The following is a 14,353-nucleotide window of genomic DNA, read 5'->3' as shown; positions in this document are numbered from 1 at the left end:
AATGTTTTTCGCTAGCTACGCCACTGTTTACACAACTGGAATAGAGGGAGGGGGGTCAATGTCTGACATAGCACTTTTCAAACAAGCATCATTTTCAATTATTTGTAAATAAATGTTCTTACTTGTCACAAGCAATTAATCTTGAAAAATTCTTATAAACGTTTACTTTCACCCTGCTTTATGATTCAGAAATATGGTGAATTTACTTGTAATTAAAAGCGCAAAGAAATCCTCCAATACCATCCAACTTTTTCAGTCTGCATGGTTATCATATTTTAAAAACATCAAAATAAAAAGAAAATTAAAAGGGACGGATTTTATGAGAGAAATTTGTTATCATTAACCAACGGACTAACACATTTGCTGCCCTGACACAAAAACCCTTCCCTGAAAAAACGTGATTTGTCTAGGGAACTACACAAATTAAGAGTCAATGTAGATAAAATTAAGTGTAAAAAAGCATAATGCAACCATAAAAAATGAATTTATTTTTAAATAAACAGAAGTGGACCTAATTAAAATGCCCCGTTTTCTTGTAGATTTTTCGTAAAGTGTACATTATTCGATAGCACATTTGGGCTAACCATATGTATAAAATATTCGGACAGCAAGCCTAAAATAACCTAAACAGTCATATTTCAGTTTCTACATGTCTCACAAATCCAAGAATATTATAATTCTAGATTCCACAGGTGAATAAAATAGCAACACCAAACAACTTAATCTATTGTAAGTATGCTGCATAAATAAACAAACCTTTAGGAAGTGGACTTACTTTCTTTTGACTCTCTTCTACATTAAAAAAACAAACAAGAAGATATTTTAATTACGATTACAAATGACAGGTTGACTGATTCACAGTGCATAAATTAAAAAATAAAAAATCGTTGCCAACATATAACTCAAACAACAAAATAAAGGCGCCAATTTTTTCAATATAGAGGTAAATGAAGTTGACCAGGATAAAAAATTTTAAAATGTCTCGTAGTACAAAGCCCTCGGTGCAGTCCAATCTTAATTCGTATGTAGTTTCCAAATAGGGAGGTACCCACACGTCACAATGCATTGTAAATTGCAACTTACATGACAAACTTATTATAAACCACAAAGTTCAGGTCTACAGGGCGATGACTCTGTGTCAAAAGAGAATCACAAGACGCACAAAGAATCAAATTCCTATAATCCGTTGGCCTTAGATAGTATACGGAAAAATCACATGATTAAATCTTTGCAAGCTTCAAAAGATATACGTTTGATAAAATGTGCATTTAATCTATTCAAGATTGCAGTAATGCAGCATAGATAATTGGTCAATGATAAACTAACTCAAAAGGTTGATTCTTCTGATTCTCATCAATAAGGTGCTTCACCTTTATGAAATAAACTTATCAGCCTATAACTCTAAGCATTGAAATCATTCCCAAGCATATTCTTTTTCATAAGAAAATTTGCATGCGTGTGCTCTTCCTGCCACGTATATCATACCACTCTTGTCATGAATACACGTTAACAAAGTAAAACCTATGTTATTGCCTTGTTTTTTGGAAACCGAAAATCTGCATCTTGACTAGAGAATAAAAACTGTACAAAAAATACACCAATTATTATGAAATGGTTTTAGTTTGAATTGTTACTGCCTAAATAATTTTTACTTTGATTCCGGTGAGTTGGAAAGAATTATCCTGTTAAAAATATAACCTGAAGATTAGCATTCGGAAAATATACATATAAATAAAGAAGAAAGACAGGCTTTATGTGATCAAATTTAACTTCTGACACAGTGAATATTCTAATGAATGAAAAAATCCGCAAATTCAACCTTACTTTTTAAAGCGTTCCGGTTTTTAATATTGACTATTGATGAGAGTACAATACAACTAAGTCTAAAAAACTTACAAAAAATTCTCCGGTCTTCAAGTAATTCAACACTATTGACTTCTTCACCGTTTTTACTACCGTCTGACTAAAAGCATCAAAACAACAAGAATGACTTGTTTTGCAAGTCCTCATACCTACATAAATTATCTCAATTTGAAAAGATCACAGCAAGATATAGTGACATGGCGACCCTTGGTGGCGGAGATTGGAAGAGTTTTGAAAGGGCGTAGATTAAATTTTACACGCGAATGCTTTCAAAAATGCCTTTGGTGTGAGCCATAAGCAAATACATTAGAGGAAACACAAAAAACAGTCGGTTATTCATCTCATACATCACCATAAATTTGGTCCAAACAGCGAAACAGAAAAGATAAATATTTCATTTTCTAAACCATTAAACTGGAATTTACTTTCTCTTTATCGCATTTTTCATAATATTTTAGCCACATGATCTATTATACGAAAACCGCTGCCAATATGAGTGTATGGTGAGCTCTTATAGAAGATAAATGATCATTTATTTTCTCTATGCTTTCTTACTCGTTCTTGCAATCGCTTTGTAAACGCTTGTTTATTAACAAATTATTAAACGTTTCATAACTGTAGAAAATAAAAAGTATTACGAGAAAAATTATTAATTTGGATATGCTGATTGATGCAATAGACCAAGCAGTGGCTAATAAAATAAACATCAAATCCACTTTATTTGAACAAATAAATTCACGTGACGCATAACTGTATGAAGGTCTATTCACTCGTCATAGACAATCTTGAAACTTGTTATCAACGAGATTTAGTCCCAACGATATCCGTAACCTTACTTGTGCTTAAAAACGCAACAAAAAAACTCCCAATTCCATGGAATTACTGTATAGTTATCGCATTTATATTTTTTTGTTTTTCGCAACAAAATTGTTCACTATTATACGTATCATCGGAGGAAATAAGAAAGACTTATTCTAAACCATGAGCATTTCATATTTTTACTATGTCTCTAAAGTTAAACTAGAGAATTTTGTATACCCTATAATTCTTCTTAAGTCGATATTTATTGATAAAACTTACTTTTTAAATTTGTCGTCTTCTTCCCAAATGATGTCTTCTTGCGTCTTCTTGCCAAATGATGTAACTTAGCGAGTGTCGGGAATTATGAACAAACGTTTGCAGGTAAATCCATGACGACGGTCGTCTACCAATGGAATTCCCTGAAATAGAAACGTTTAATAAATTGCCATGTTTATTTAGAAATTTCAATCATTAGTATTTAAATTGAAAACTGACACGCAGTTTTCTCTCTTTATGTCAGTCTTAAAAATCGATGCGTCATTTCTGACAGTTTCAAAAACAACTTGATCAAATTTTAGACATGTTTCAACAACTTATGAAAACAGTATCTGAAGACGTATATCTCTGTGAGAAGCAGTCTTTAGCAGATAGATAAGGAATCAGTCGTCACATAAGAAGTGAGATCCTGTGGAAAGAAAAGTGTAGCCTTTTAACAAAAAGGCGCTGTCATAGCAGGTGCTATTTGTGACGCTTCCTGTTTTGAAAAACCATTATTAAAACAGCTGTTACAAAAAGGTATTTTACGCGGCTATGAATTTAATTTTGTTTATGATGGTTTAGGTCGAGTAGTGTCGAGACAGGCAGAAATCAAAGAACGAGGCAGTGAGAAAAGATAGATCCAATGGGGAGATTACATATAGAAAGTCTCCCAATCAAAACGCTCACGATACAAGTCGAAAGTTACAAGCAATTTTGGAAAAAATCACTAGAATCGTTGTCAAATCTAGAACGAATGTACATTTCTTGTAGTGTTCACTGTAGATATGATACAATGCCTCATGCAACATGAAAAATGTAACATGTAACAGCATTTTAAGTAAGACGAAGATTTTGTGATGACATTCATAAAGCCTGCATGAATACAAAATTAAGTTAAATCAAAGGAAATAAAACAGTTTCTGGAAACTTTGAATGATAACATTTCCTTGCAATATATGCTGTATTCTTGCAATCAAAATCAGAGATCATGACAGATAACCAAATCCTGTTGAAATTACTAGAGGAATGTCTTCGTGACCTTAAAATCAACGACGATAGTTGAATTGATATGCGTAGATGCACTTTTGTGAGACGAATCTATAATAGCAACTGTTCATTAGAGTAACTTTAAACTTCTCAACCAAACAAGCACCAACAAACAATTGTCAATCACCAACAATTTACACATAAACTCACTCACCTTTCCATGAGTTTCAAAGAAATAATCACAAACAGAGCGACCTAAAACACTTCTCCAATCTTTTTCCAGAAATATATCCTTAATATACGTGAAAGACATCAGAAGACCCAGAGGAAGCATGTTTAGTGTACGGTAATGTTGTGATAACCAAATAACAGTGGAGCATAAGAATTTTCTTTAAAACGCCTTAACTTTTGTAAACATACTTACGGCTACCCTATACGACTCGCTTTAATAATTTTCTCCCGCTTGAAATAGAAAAGATGTACATGTTCTTAACATATTCAACTTTTATGACGAAGTATATAAAAAACATTACATTACATTTTTATGCATTCACGTCCTACATCAATTAAGACCTTTACATACATATATGATCGAATTTAAGTTTATTAATAATCCATACTTCAGTGACTATACATGCAAGTAATCCTTGATATGACTTTATGAACCAATTTCTTGGTCGTTGCTCAAGTTTACAATTTGAAAGTGGCACATGATTAGTTAAAAGTTTGTTATACTTCATTTTCCATCAAGATTACGGTTGTCAATAATATCTTCACTTTTCTTTCCATTGACTTACTTCAATTTTCACAGGATTTATGTTTCCTAAAAACGTTTGCAACGGAAAAATATAGAACTTAATTTTACTTAACGTTGAGAAGGTTGGAAACATTTATACAATGCTTAAAACATACATCTTAAAGAGTAGAAATAAAAGTTCAATGTGACAGAGAAGTATGTTAGTATGCATGGAACTCTAACATGTCTAAGTCGTAAAAATGGGGTATTATTTGAATAGCTTACAGATAAAATGTTTTAGGTCTTGTTTTCCAGTCAGTCGATCTAATAATTTTGTGCACTATAAAAAGAAATAGAAAAAATGTACATGTTCTGAACATATTCAACTTTTATGACGAAGTATATAACAAACATTACATTGGTTATTTGATATAACCATTTTGTGAAAATAAAAACTAACAGGTTGTTTGATGTAACCAAATTTTATCAAAGGAAGTAAAACTGGTTATTTGATATAATGAACTTAAACCACGTTGCCACAAAAATGGTTATTTGAAATATGCAAACTACTAAACCACTAATGCAATTATCATATATAATTAAATAAATCATGATAAATAATGCGATAATGTACTTAAATAATAAAAGCACATTTGGCGCCTCATAGATGTGTAAGATGTTTAATTAGAGAGCAGACAACCATTAACTGTAAGGTATCAACAATTCACAAGGTGTACAAAAAAAATTAGAACATTTTTAAATGACAAGAACATTATCTTTATATCAAAATTTCTCAAAATGTGTCCACGTCTAAGTATTTTCGCATCGCCTGGTTTATCTAAAAGCAAAAAATTAATCTTAAAAGCGGGAGAGCAGTTTGCAACCGCTTGCGCAAAGAAAATGAGAAATTAAAAATCTAATTCAACTCGAAAAGTTGGAAGTTTAAATTCTGTTGTGTATTGCACGCAACGTGTATAAAATGACCGTTCTGGCAATTTTACTGTCTTATTATTTTTATAGATACACCAGACAATGCCAAAATACTTCAAAATGAACACGTTTTTGGGAACTTTTGATAAAATACTGTGTACATCCTTATTCGCGATAACCTTCCCCTGATTTGAACACTCATAAACAAGCACATGATGGGGCAGCAAATACCTATATAACTCGACATCTGAATGCAGTTACTTGAGACAATTCAAAGAGAAGAGACGAAGGCTGTATTGGTATATTGTGTAGCTCAATCTTGACCTTTAGGTTGACTAATGGCTGAAGTGGCTCACTTTAATCTAACATAAAATCTTTGAGCGAGACTAGGTTTTACTTTCAGAACTGCAGCGATCGATGCCTTTTTTAAAAAATGTATGCAGTGTTGCACGCGGATAGCAGTATTTGATATGAACTGGAGCTCAGGTTTGACGAATAAAGTTTGATATGCAAATATTGAGCTTGTGATAGATGCATATAGGGGTTTTATGTTATGTACCCATCACACAGACTACAGAAAGTTCAAGAACGAAGTAGAAATTGACTTAAGAAGGAAAACAATATCAATACTGTCAGATTTAGTAAAGACCGCAAACAAGCAAAATTTATGATAAGATCAAATGCGAATTATGGATATCACTTGAATTACCACGATAAGCGACATTCTGAAAACGTACGTCCTTGTATGTGTAGTAAAGCTCATAAACTTCTTTGTACCCATTTAATGTATACAACAAAGGTCCATTTTTAACTCTTCAGAGAGTGAAAACATCTTAGTCTGACATTGAACTAGAATTTGTAGCTTGCAAATAGTACGACCAATCGTTTAGGTTATTAGTTAAATTCGTCCGATTTGTGCAATGTATCAATTTTTGAACAATACTTGCACTTTGTGTATTGTAATGAAGTACAATTAAATCATAAAGGTTTCATGACTTTCTCCATTTTCAATGTTTGTACTAGACTCCCTAAAGCTTCAAAAAATAAGGGTGGAGTATATACTATACTCGTCGACTTTAACCTCACCCCCAAATTTAAATCTGTTCCTACGCCTATGTATCAATCCTATGTATATATCTATGAAACACGAACCATTGGTGTTGTGGCTGGGGTACAGCCAGGGGGGAATACCCCACGAATGATTTGAGGGGAGACACCACTACCAGAAGACATATGGCGGCCGCCAGAACGCATCTTTACAAACTCCTCTAAATTTATTTCAGGAAACAAAATTCAAACAAATAAAACCACTGAACGGCGGAACGGAACAGAAAAAATGGCGGACGGATCTATTTCTGCTGAGATTCACCAAAATTGACCAATATTATTTCGCATTGTAATACAATTTGTAATCAGAATGATACAATATTTTGATCTATTCATATCCAACACTTTGTCGCGTTTTTACTCAAAATGACAAGGAACATATAATAAACAGGCACCGCGGAGGATCGATAATTGGGGCTAATATTCATATATTCATATATGCAGGCTTAAGATCTTTTGAAATCCATTGTTTTCTAAGGATTAAAACATGAATATATGAATATGAGCCCCCAATTATCGATCCTCCGGTGCCTGAAACTTGTATGCCGAAGGTTCATCTGAATTCTCAAAAGCTCTTTTTTGATGACGACATTAACTTAAAACTGACTTATTTTGTGTTGTTCAACACCTAAACTTTGTGAATTATAGCTTTGGAAAATCGTCCAGTTAAGAAGCACAAATGCCTCTTAAGCTATTTTTATAGTTATTATGGATATTATTATTATCTTACACAAACAATCTCATGAAGGGATTTTGAATCGAAAATGCTTAAAATATTGGGCGCAAGGAGACGTAAAATATCCTGAGATGACGAGATTACAAGGAAAATCATAATCAAGGAGTATATGTTGAATGTTAGAAAGTATATCACTACGTATGGCAGATACAATTTATAAGTGCCTTATACATAAATTTGATAGTATAACTTACTTTCATAGTCGGGGTAATATTCCGTTCCTTCATCTTTAGACTCGTAACGTTCTGTCAATTGAAAAGTCACCAAACGTGTGACAGTATTTTAGTCAATAAAATTCGACACAGAAAAAACCTTAAAGATATATCTATAGTTGGTGCATAAAAGACATAAAATCTCTAGACGACAATTATCGAGATAAAAAGATGAATAAAATGTATGTATGTTCTACGATAAAATATTGGTAAATATATTCATATTTTTGCATGTATAGCTTACACACAATTTACGAGGATCTCGCATCAATTTGATTGTATATAACTTACCGTCATCCATGAAGTAACTTTTCATTCGTTGAAGGCAACTCTATAAATTCTGTATTATCCAAGGTAAATACATCGAACTTAGGAAATTCTACAATCATAAGTACATATTTATCAAATCTTCCTCTTTCTCACTCGTTGAAATGAAAAGATTAAAATAGAATTCTTGCACAGTTTTAATATCCAATCATTAAGGCGTTTAAATTACATATAACATCATAACCTTCAACGCCGTACGTCAACAAAGCAACTTTCCGTGATTATTAGCCTTAACATAGATGAAAATCTATAAAAATTAACATACGCAGGAAGAAAATTTTCAGAAATTGTACTCATCCTTGTTAAACGTTACTTGTATCAATGTTTTAAAACATTCAACTGTATGAAGTTAATTGTCAAAAATCTACGATATCATTTGATGCACGCCAAATAAGGGTGTTTTTTTTTACAAATTATTGTCGAAACAAAAATATTTATCATAATAGTAGCAAAGTAGCTACATCTTAGGGGAAAGCTTATTATTCACAGATTCTAAAAATTATGATTACCCAACAAAACAACAAAATCACAAAAAATTTGTCTCAGCTACAAGGTAGCTATAACAAGGTAGCTATAACAAGGTATAGAAAAGACTACTATCGTAAAGTTTCATCTTTATAAACTTGATTTAAAACAAATTAAGTGCAATGGTTTACTTTCACCAATTATGATGAAGCTAGCACAATCAGGGACACCTTAAACTCAGTGAGGCAATGGGGTCTTTGTCAATGTGAACGAAATTAGAAGTTACTTTTTTCCGTACAAATCTCTACCACGAAATTTAAAAGCATAAAGACCAATCCGCTTATTGTAATCACGGCAAATGGAACGTTTTATAGTATAACTGTTTAATGTTTGTGATTAACCATTGATTGCAGTCGACTAGATTTAAAAAAACACAGGAGATTCTAAATTTGGACAACCGAATCAAACAAGGCGCTACCATGCAACACCTAATGAGAAGAAAAAAACCTTAAAGGTATTGGCATGTGAGATATACAGTATTAGAATTTAGAATAGTCCGTTCATCTAAAATGCAAGAATTCATTGAAAAATGTGATATTACGCGTGTCAATGACACACTTAATTGCATAACTATTTAAGATGCAACTATTTAAAATAACAAGAAAAAGATCTTTGTTCATTCGATACTAGCGATACCGAGAATTTGTCTATTTTTATTTTCCTATTATTTTTCTAATCGAATTTTTCCTGGTAAATGTTCAAAATTATTTTTTGTTAACTGTAACTAATAAGAGACTGAAAGATATGTGTTAAAAACAGAAATTGGGGATTTGTACATGGAATTAAAGACAATTACGCTCAAAAAAACTAAATTGAATTTGTGAAGTCTTTTGTTTTGTATAAAGGTAATAACAAAATGTAAAGAGTTTTTTATTTAGGCATTGGAGGTTCGATTTAATCGCCAAGAGACTAACTTTCTATCTTTTAGAAAAATCCAATACAAACTATTGGCGATTGAATAAAACGCCTGACGCGTGAAATGCTCTTAAAATGGTTATTAGGGTATTGAAAGAATTCCCAAATGCAATCTAGAATAGCAACGTGTAGTTTTTATCCAGTAAAGAACATGTCACAACTATGTTTGTAAAAATTCTCTCACCTTTAAAAGTTCCAACAACCTCCACTTCTTTACCATTTTTGCTTCCGTCTGACAGCACGAATGCCTTTTTCTACAGCTCGTGACCTCGAGAGAAATAAATATTTCTTTTACAATGTAGCATTTCAAATTCAAAAGATCACAACTTTAAAAATATGCTATATGGAGATTTCTCTAAGCAGATTTCGTAAATGACTGCATTTCAGTATGCTCACAATCGTAAAGTTGAAATATGTTTAAAAAAAGTATCGTCTACAAATAAACGGTTATTACAAATAAACATTAATTCCAATAAATCTTGCGTAAATCTACCAATAGCAAAACACAACTTGTTTACGAATGGACTGTTTCTTAAATTATTGAACTGGAATTTTCTTTATATCATACTGGATGATGGCTTGGGCAGCAAGTAAAAATCCTTACTTTATCGTTTCTGTCACCATTTTGTTGATCTTGCAACCTTGCTCATGAAAAAACTTCGGACATTCTGTGAATTTGACAAAATGCATTAACAAAAATAGGTACGCTTGCGTACACGTGGGAAGCCTGTAAAACAGGAGACGCAAAAAGATTGAAACAAGTGGAGTTGCAGTCACTTTAACACAGGATAAGAATTTTCTAGTATGCATAAATTTAACAGTTCAAAATTGTTATGAGACCATTTGGCAATTGCGATGAAATATGAGTTATGTTTGATCCCATTTATCTATGCTTCAAGACATGATATTTAAATTGTTCAAACAACATTGCTATTTTGAAACATTGAATTCATTGATTGACAACTTGTTTTATCATGATACTTTGAACTCCTGATAATAACAACAGAATTGTTATTGACTGTGGGGGGTTGAAAAAAGGTTTCAACTTTTTGTAAATAAGAAATATGATATAAAGGCAGTGCATAGAGTGTCATCACAGACATGATATCTGCCACTCTCTTGTTTTGCATAGCCTAATTTCTCGTACAAATAAAATAACTCACCTTCAATGTTGCAAACAGACCAGTGAGACCTCTCCCAGAAAATTGTACAGCTCAATATTAGTGCAAACTAGATAGACAATAATGAGTAATTGTAAACAAACATTAAAAATACTCATTGCAGATACATTTTCATTCAGTGACTACGTCCGCATGAATTTAGCATGATAATAACGGAAACCAACAATTATATACTTTTTTGGAGCCCATTTGTAGATAGTAGAGGTATTTTTTGATTGCATAACAAAATAATGTGTTAATGAAAACTATTAGTAAGAAATGGCTTTAGGTGCACTTATGTAAGGAATTCTCTTTTCAATAATACAAAAATCAGGTGCACCTTTACGTGAAAATATGATCTTGGGCCGACTCTGGCCAGCAAGGATATGAATTTTCCAAAGTATTTTTTCACAACAGAGGAATGTTTTCAGGAAAATAGGCCTGAAATTAAATAAGCAAATACTTGATTTAATAAAGTTAGATATAATTACTGGTAAACAAAATAATAGCACATACAAACAAACAAACAACATTTATATACCGGCCAGTATTAATCCCCGCCAGGGGGGTTGACCGGTCCATGAATTTTTCCACGCCACACATCTCTATCTCTCGCCATATCTCTCGTTATACCCATCGCCTTCATATCACTGTTCACAACATCCATCCATCTCTTTCTCGGTCTACCTCGTTTGCGGACTCCATCAACATTCATATGCAACGTTCTACGAATTTCAGCACTTTCTTCCCTCCTTTCCACATGCCCAAACCACCTCAAACGCTGGCGTCTTACCCAATTCTCGATACACTCAACACCAACTCTTTCTCTAATCTCTTCACTTCGAATCCTATCCATCAACGTTACACCACACATCATCCTAAGCATTCTCCTTTCCGTCGACGCCAATCTTCTCAGGTCCTCTGCTTTCGGCGCCCAACACTCTGCTCCATATCCCAAAACACTTCTAACACATGCCTTATACAATTCTCCCTTCTGCTTCAACGAAGTCGACTTTCCGCACAACATTCCCGACAACTCTCTAAAACTCCACCACGCTGCTTGAACTCTGTTCCTCACCGCTTGCTCGCACCCTCCACCATCATTTAACACATCGCCCAGATATTTAAACTCCGATACACCTTCCAAACTCACGTCACCCAGTTCAAACCGTTCAATCGCGACTCGCCCACCACTTCGAAAAATAATAGCACATAATAAATGCTTAAAATTTCTCAACTAAATAAGTCTTCATTTTCAACATATCACAAGTGCTTGATACCTTCATATCAATCACCAACAATTTACACATAAATTCATTCACTTTTCCTGAAGTTTCAAAGAAATAATCACAAACAAATCCTAAAACACTTCTCCAATGTTTTTCCAGAAATATATCCCACAATCACCCATGACAACATTTTTGTCTAACCTTGGACATTCGTTTGGTGGACTATTTAATGTTATGGCATTTTTCATTTTATCTTAGTATAATTGCATTAATCATGTCAGGTGATACCACAAATAAAAATAAGCCTTCACTTTGTAGCCCTTGTTCAAGCTTTTATTTAATATCTTACTGCAACTTATCTCACTATATCCCATTCAAATTTAATTATAAATTACATACTTAAATAATTACAAGCTAATATGCACAAAACCAACAAAAGAGCCTGAAGGGGAAATTTTATCTATAACCATTAACCAATACCTGCATAAAACTATTTTCATTTAAGTTCATTTTGTAAATATATATATTTTTGCTAACATTTAATAAAGATGTTTCCATTTGAAAAAAATTCAAAACATTCATCTTACTTGTCCCCAGTTACTTTCTTCAGTCGATAATAAAACTTATTATTTTTCCATGGCCTGATGTCTTTTGAACAGCCACAAACGTCTGCCATCCACAGCAATCAAACACAACTTCCTAAACTGCATAAATGATCGGTGTAAACTAACAAACCAACAAGGGCATAGAGAGGAAATTTGGTCTATAAAAAACATTAACCCACATATATCTATCATATCTCATATCTACTCACATTGAAGCGTTGATGATAAACAAACTGTGAATCATTGTGATATCTACATATACTAAAACTATAATAATATATTTCTCGTTTACTTAACTAACTTTGATAATTACAATACTATTTTCATGTGAGTTCATTTCGTAAATATTTACTAATTTTATTTATATTATACGTACAAAACCAACAGAAGAGCTTTGAAAGCAAAACAAATATAAAACCAATACATACTGTCACTACAGACTCACCCTGAATGGTTGATGATAAACAAACTATGAATCATTGTAAAATCCACAGATAATAAAACCTATAAAAATGTATTTCTCCTTTACTTAACTAGCTTAATGGTTATAAAATTATTTTCATGTAAGTTCATTTCGTAAATATTTATTTATATTATTGCTAACATTTAAACAACATTTAAAGCGATGTTTCCATTTAAAAAAAATCAAGATTCATGTAATCATCTTACTTGTCCCCAGACCACTGAAGACTCAACGGCCTTTACCAGCTGGCTTACCTAACTTATCTTTATTTATGGTCGGGAAGATTTCCGTCTCAATCCCATGATCCTCATTGATAACAAGTCAATGAATTGTAGGAGTCCCAAACATTTATAAAATACCATGCACTAGGTACAAGGAGAGATGTTCTGTTTTAGTCGATTTTAATTTTGTTTATAAAAACGTATTTCGACATAGGAATGGACCGTGACTTCCTTCAGTTTTTTATGCACATGCTACAGAGTCCCCAGAATCTACAAACATGCTAAAACCTTAAACATAGACGACATTCTGGAAAATAACTTTGTTCAAATCCCGAGTTTAATAAATAAGTCTCATTCTACTCGCTACGAACGCCCTGCAGTGGGCTAGCTGTTCGAATTTTGAAAGCTTGTCATTTGCATCATACAATACGATTTATACCAAAATGCTGAAAATCTTCCTTAGCAATGACAATGTACATAATATCCACATCCTTATTAGCCAACCCTTTCTTTGATAACGGATGCACTTTAGTGAAGTCTTGCTGGCGAGGGTTGTTATATTTTTATGTTTAAAAGCATAACATTGACTGGTAAAGCCGCTGAATGCATTGCAAACAATCGTTCTTTCAACCAATAACTTAGTGTAGAAAGTTGGAGTACAAAACATGAACAAAGGCATTAAATCAATTCACAACAACAAGTTTGGAAAATACTCTCAGGCTCATGTCATTGACTAGGTTTGGTTATTACATACACCTTGATATTTCGAGCAGACACCTCTTTTCTTCTGGGATTTTCTGTCGGTACAACAAGAAAACAAGCCCAGAAATATATAATAAACACTTGCATATAAAACAATAAATTCAACCGCAAGGGCTTCGAAAAGTTGTGTGTGTTCCATACTAACTTTGTGGTAATTCACAATAGTTAAACTAGTGTAATAAATTTTTTGATATTTAATTCGATTTTCTTTTTCTTTAACTGCATCATGTCACCCTCATTGAAAAGTTGGCACATCTGTATAAATCAAGTATTCAATTTTTTATCAAATCTTTTAAAATGCTCTAAATCTAAAAATTGGAAGTTTCCGAACGTACATAGCTTCCCGACTCCTGAGCCATTTTTTTTTTTGTAGAGCTTAACAATCAAAAATTAAGCAAAAATTTAATTGACAACAAGCAAAGACGAGTTGCATTACGAGCGAGTTGTTGTTGACATAATTATGAGATTAATGATTTATTTTACTGCATTTGTGTTTAATTTGTAGTTTAAATAGCC

The 14,353-nt window shown here is 32.7% G+C and overlaps 1 protein-coding gene across 1 annotated transcript in view; it reads right to left on the bottom strand.

Moving 5' to 3' along the window:
- The window catches only part of LOC124438153, a 281,486-nt gene extending 268,558 nt beyond the window's left edge, over window positions 1–12,928 (bottom strand). The window contains exons 1-14 of the mRNA XM_046988148.1: window positions 12,837–12,928; window positions 12,374–12,490; window positions 10,898–10,998; window positions 10,561–10,627; window positions 10,002–10,065; window positions 9,582–9,665; window positions 8,142–8,186; window positions 7,922–8,009; window positions 7,613–7,663; window positions 4,931–4,985; window positions 4,124–4,732; window positions 2,944–3,083; window positions 1,897–1,963; window positions 757–792 (exon numbers count right to left, since the gene is read on the bottom strand). The gene's annotated coding sequence lies outside the window, so the exon portion shown is untranslated. The remainder of the gene's footprint in view (window positions 1–756; window positions 793–1,896; window positions 1,964–2,943; window positions 3,084–4,123; window positions 4,733–4,930; window positions 4,986–7,612; window positions 7,664–7,921; window positions 8,010–8,141; window positions 8,187–9,581; window positions 9,666–10,001; window positions 10,066–10,560; window positions 10,628–10,897; window positions 10,999–12,373; window positions 12,491–12,836) is intronic.
- Between the last annotated feature and the right edge of the window lie 1,425 nt (window positions 12,929–14,353).

Source organism: Xenia sp. Carnegie-2017, unplaced genomic scaffold (assembly GCF_021976095.1).
Source record: "Xenia sp. Carnegie-2017 unplaced genomic scaffold, XeniaSp_v1 HiC_scaffold_19, whole genome shotgun sequence".
Classification (NCBI taxonomy): domain Eukaryota; kingdom Metazoa; phylum Cnidaria; class Anthozoa; order Malacalcyonacea; family Xeniidae; genus Xenia; species Xenia sp. Carnegie-2017.
This window is presented reverse-complemented; position numbering and strand designations above follow the sequence as displayed.